The following is a 6,000-nucleotide window of genomic DNA, read 5'->3' as shown; positions in this document are numbered from 1 at the left end:
ATTCTTGTTTTATTTCTCTTTTAGTGAGGAACACAAAGCTCTGCACAACAATTACTTAAACTTTGCAAAAATTCCCCAAAATAATACAAAAAATAAAAATCAATACTTTTGGAGAAAGAAAAAATAGACAAAACAAGGTCTCAAGAGGAGATACTAAAGATATTTATGCCTGGGGCACCACTTGTGAGAGTCAGAGTTACTCAGCTTATTTATTTTGTGGTCATACTATGAACAAAACCAAGTCTTGTGTCATTTATTTTTACACTTAATTGTGTGAAGTTCATAACAACTCTTTGAGCAACCAAAAATCTCTATTAATTCTATTCAGAGAGACAATGAAAGCTTTATAACCTGATTCTTAAAATTACTTAAGTACAAAAATATGTATATATTGCAAGATATGTAAAAAGAAAAGAGTAAGATGAATTGGTCACGGAGAAGATAGTTAAATTGGAATGATTTTTTTTCTTTGATAGAAACAAATTGAGACCATTAAATGGGGTAAGTCAAAGTACTTGGGAAAACTTCTTGAATTTAGTTTATGGAAATTACCAGATGGAACAAGTGGGCTTATGGCACAGGACATCAGTTAGAAAATCTTGGAATTTACTCTTCTATTTAATCCGTGTTTGTTTCAAATAGATATAGCTGTTTATGTGTATTTACATGTGTGTGTTTATAAGTGTTTTTTTTTTTTTTTTTTTTTTTTTTTTTTGTGTGTGTGTGTGCATGTAAATGGTTAAGGTGAATGAATAGCTACCATATTTGTTTTAATATTTTCCATGTACTGGAAATTAAACTATAAAGTTACCTGAGGTTATTTTGTTTGAGTTTCAATACTTAAATCAATATCATGGTAAATTATGATTTTTGACATATGCAAACACATCTAAAGAACAAATTCTGGGAAGTTGAATTGCTAGTTCAAAGTATATGAACATTTTCATTTTTGATAGTTATTGCTAAATTGCCCCTTAGAGATTGAGTCGATTTATAACCCCACCTGTATTACACCACCCTTAAGTTAATACGGTGCATTGTCAAACACTTTGATCTTTGTTAAAATTGTATATCATTACATTTTACTTTGCATTTCTATTTTGCTTTTTTTCACTTTTCTTTTCTGGTGAGATTTCTTCTATTAAGAAATTATGACTTTCTGGGCTGGGATTGTGGCTCAGATGTAGAGTGCTCACCTCGTGCTAATGAGGCTCTGGGTTAGATTCTCAGCACCACATAAAAATAAAATAAAGATATGTGTCCACCTACAACTAAAAAATAAATATTTTTTTTAAAAAAGACATCATAACTTTCTATTTTTTTAATTTTCTTTCATATGGCTTAGATTAAAGGGAATTTATTTATTAATTCTTTTGATTAACATATAGTAATTGTACATATTCATGGGATTTAGTGTGATTTTTCAATGCATGCATACTGATCAAATCCAGGCTCCCTCTAGCCACTGGCTTCCAAGTGCCCAACCTCTTGTAATACTTATTTTATATTCAGGTTGTTTTTATTGGTTGACTTTTTTTTTAAGTGAGGAGATTTGAATCTAGGCTATTGCCATGCTACTACTTAGAAATAATGTGTGCCTATTAAGTTCATTAAAAAGTGTTTTCTAACTTTACCAATGTATCTTTGACATAATTTAATTAGATATACTAATTTCATGCCATAGATGAAGCTAGAGTTAAATCTTGTTCCTTTTTAATATGTTTTCTCTGAATATCTACCTTAATTCTGATGAGCTGCTTTTTAGGGTTAACTGTACAGTCTGAGTAGCCTTTTTACTTCCATACATCAGATATCACATTAACTCAGAACTTGACATGTACTTTCATTTTCCTCAGTTATGTTGCAAATGAATTTACCTCTGGAATGCTGTTCACCACAGTTTATCCTTCTTCTTTTTTTTCCAGATGATAAACTTGCTTCATTTCACCCTACACAGTGTACCAGGATGTGTTTGCTAATTGTCACTGTCATTTTTCCTTGCCCAAAGCAATGGAGAACATCACTTCTGTGAATGAGTTTCTTTTGCTGGGACTGACCCAGGTTCAGGGGCTATAGCTTGTAATCTTTATCATTTTCCTCATTATATACATGACAAATCTATTTGGAGATGGGGCCACATTAGTGATCATCTCTCAGAGCCAATACTCCACACTCCTATGTATTTTTTTCCTGAGAAATCATTCTTGTCTGGATGTTTGCTATTCTTCAGTGACAATGCCCAAGCTAATGTAGAACCTCCTCTCCAGGCACAGGGTCATATCCTTCTTAGGCTGTATCACTCAGCTACACTTCTTCCACTTTCTTGGTTGCACTGAAGGTGTCTTGCTAATCATCATGGGATTTGATCGATTTGTGGCCATCTGCAACCCACTTTGCTACACTGTCATCATGAATCCCCAGCTGTGTGTCCTGTTGGCAGCTGTGGCATGGCTCATTAGCTTCCTCTATGCTCTGGTTCATTCTGTCATGACTGCATGCCTGTACTTTCTCCACTTTCAGAAACTCAATTACTTATTCTATGATATCAAGCCTCTCTTGGAACTGGCTTGTGGTGATGTAAGTCTCAATAAGTGGCTCATTTTCATTGTCACTTGCAGCTTAGCCATGGTGGCTTGCTTTCTCACTCTCCTTTCCTATTTCTCTATAAGTGTCTTTCTTCTGTTGAAGCACCGGTCCTGCAGTGTATTCTGCAAGGCTCTGTCCACTTGTCCCTCCCATTTTATGGTGGTATTTCTCTTTTATAGAACTGTGGAGCTCACTTTATCCCTCCTTCCTGTGCTGCATGTGTAATACAGGAAAAAATTATGGCTATTGTACACATGACAGTCACTCCAGTGTTGAACCCACTGATATACACCTTTAAAAATAAGAAAGTGATGTTTGTTCTGAGCAGAATTTTAAGGAAGAAGCTGAAGCTGTTTGCCTGAGGAAAATCAGGCACAATAAAATACAGAGGAAAACTGTATGCCATTTTTATGACATTTATTTTCTTTCCTATAGTAATTCAATATATTTCTTAAAATTTTATTTTTAGTTGGTAACCAGGTTCTTCATTCATATAATTTCAACCACTATTCATATGATCTTTTAATCATTATTTGAAATATCTTGAGTAAGTCCTGATCCATATGCACAACATACCCCAGTGGAAAAAGGTCCATGAGGCCATTAATGGGGATATGGATCTTACATTTTTGTTGTGGGGCCAGGTAATACATAACTGAATAACTAAATGTGCCTCTGTCAGAAGGTAGAACGTATTATGGAAGGTAAGGGAACAATGAAGGCCTTTCCAAGATGTGACATTCAGGCAGAACACTGAAAGAAATGAGGTGGAGGGTCACACAGATATGTGAGGTTATGCCATTTTATGAAGAGACAAAAGCAAGTAAAATAGCATTGAGACACAGTGTGCTTGTTGTTTTGAGGAAAGCAAGATGGCCAGTGCGCCTGGCCATTGGTGGGTAATGGGGAGAATAGCCCAACATGAAGTTAGTCATCTGGTGGACCCATGACACAGGCATCTTAATAATTTTAAGGATTTGGGTACTGTGCATTGCCGCAGTCTGTCTGGCTGCAGCAAAATAACCAGGGGGTGACGAACAACTTGTGAACGTTGATACAGCAGGAGTAGGAGCCGTTTATTGCAGGACAGGAGCAGTATTTATACATTCCACACAGCTTATCTTATTAGCATAAACTAGATACATCAGTCAACCAATAAGGAATCTCCACACTTAATAGCTTGCTTTTGTTACTTCTCAAACCACTCCCTCTGGCATTTTGCCAGGCACCATTCAGACTTGTTTACGAACTCTAACATTCCCCTGGCAAAATGCCAGGTGTTATTTTTGACTTGTTTACAGACTCTAACATTTCCCCCTTTTGTTTAATTTAAATAACGACCATAGTGGTTTTTGCAGAAACACCATAAATAACCTGCTACAAACAGAAAGGGAGGATACAAAATGCCACAATACCAAGCCAATTGATGGCTCCATGCAAGAAGCCCTTGGAAAAATTATACCAGCAATGACACTGTTAGCAAAGATACCAAGTTACAATTTGTTATAGATTACAGTTTGTTGTCTCAGTCCAGGTAAAGCAGTGTCTCAAATAGATTAACTCACAGTCCAGGTAAGTTCTGCAGGCAGCTAGCTTAAATCACAGTCCAGGTAAGTTCTGCAGGCAGCTAGCTTAAATCACAGTCCAGGTAAGTTCTGCAGGCAGCTAGCTTAAGTTCACAGTTCAGGTAAGTTCTGCAGGCAGCTAGCTTGATCCGAAGTCTCGTCTGGTTCTCAGCCGAAGTCTCCTCCGGTTTTCAGCAACACTGGAAATTCTTCCACCTTGGTCTTTATTGGCACTGGGATGAAGGCAGGAACTCCGGATGGCTAAAGAAAATCCTGTAGCATTCAACTAAGAAAACAGCCTTCTGAACAATTTAGTACATTATCTCAAGGTTTTTTACATTTGAAATAAGCCTTAATAGTGCTCATTACTCATCAGCTTCCAGGTGTGGGAGAACCTTTGTAGCTTAGTTATTGGCATTGAAAATGACCAAACATCAGGGACACCAGTAGTGTCTTCTGCGGCTGTAGCGTCCCGGGTAGCCCCAGATGGCCCTGGGGAGAGTCCCGGACTCAAACTGCTACTGGGCACAGGGAGCAAGAGCCTGCGAGACTGTGCCTCCAGGTCAGGTCTAGACTTGGGCTCGCGGCAGTGGAAGAGCCAGCTCCCCGGCCAGGAGGCGGGGAAGGGCCAGTCGCCACCGCCTCTTGGAAAATCCTTGCTGCGCTGTGACCGGCTTGCACACTCGGCAGCCGCCTCTCCGCTTCACGCACCCTCCGGTAATGAAAAGTATTTAGTAATAGCCTTTTGCTGCAACTTTTTTCCTGATAATCCTTCCTCCTCTGATAATCTTTCTTCTTCTGAACTTTCTGTTTCTTTCTGACTAGAGTTCCTGGGCTTCTATCAACACATGCCCTAACTATTCTTGGTTCCACTGGGGTGCCTTCTTCCCTTAGTAATTTACTTCTCACCCCTTCCATATTTTCGTCACAAAGACAATACAACATTTCAAGACAAAACAAGACACAAACATACTGTATCAATCTTCTCCATTTTCTCGAAATGGCCATTTTTCCTCTCGCCCTATCTGCCTAGGGACGAGCAGATTGCTCCCGTCCTATCTATGGACGGGCAGCTTTTTTTCGTCACTTACCCCCGAGTGTCCCGGGGCTCCCTGTAACAGGCCACCATCTGCCAGAGGACGGCTGCAGCAAAATAACCAGGGGGTGACGAACAACTTGTGAACGTTGATACAGCAGGAGTAGGAGCCGTTTATTGCAGGACAGGAGCAGTATTTATACATTCCACACAGCTTATCTTATTAGCATAAACTAGATACATCAGTCAACCAATAAGGAATCTCCACACTTAATAGCTCGCTTTTGTTACTTCTCAAACCACTCCCTCTAGCATTTTGCCAGGCACCATTCAGACTTGTTTACGAACTCTAACATTCCCCTGGCAAAATGCCAGGTGTTATTTTTGACTTGTTTACAGACTCTAACAGTGCATGATATTGGATGACTTTGAGGCATTTGAACAAAAAAACTGACTTGATATAACTCCTATATTTAAACAATCACATTAAATTCCATGTGGAGAATAGAGAATCAGTTAGAATGCCCTTAATCCTTTGGGTAAGAATTGAAGATAATGCAGGCAAAGGTGATGGTGGTGGAGATATGAGAAGTAGTTAGATTCTGGATTAATTTGAACACAAAACTTTCAGTACCTGCTGAGAGCTTAGATATATTGTATGAAGTCAAGAGGCACCAAAAATCATTGTTAATTTGTATTTATCTTTATTAACTGGAAAAATGACCATGATATCAATAAATTAGGCTATGAATATAGCATAAGTATGATTGATATAGGTTTGAGTTAGCTTTGCACATCAGGGGAATAATTTGA

At 38.3% G+C, this 6,000-nt stretch overlaps 1 pseudogene; it reads left to right on the top strand.

The window, feature by feature from the left end:
* The first annotated feature begins 2,010 nt into the window (after nt 1-2,010).
* Nucleotides 2,011-2,948, top strand: LOC124095339 (olfactory receptor 12D3-like; annotated as a pseudogene).
* The last annotated feature ends 3,052 nt before the right edge of the window (nt 2,949-6,000 follow it).

This window comes from Marmota monax, unplaced genomic scaffold (genome assembly GCF_021218885.2).
Source record: "Marmota monax isolate L192 unplaced genomic scaffold, Marmota_monax_Labrador192_F-V1.1 WCK01_AAM20220418_F8-fsc00463, whole genome shotgun sequence".
In the NCBI taxonomy this organism is placed as follows: Eukaryota; Metazoa; Chordata; class Mammalia; order Rodentia; family Sciuridae; genus Marmota; species Marmota monax.
This window is presented reverse-complemented; position numbering and strand designations above follow the sequence as displayed.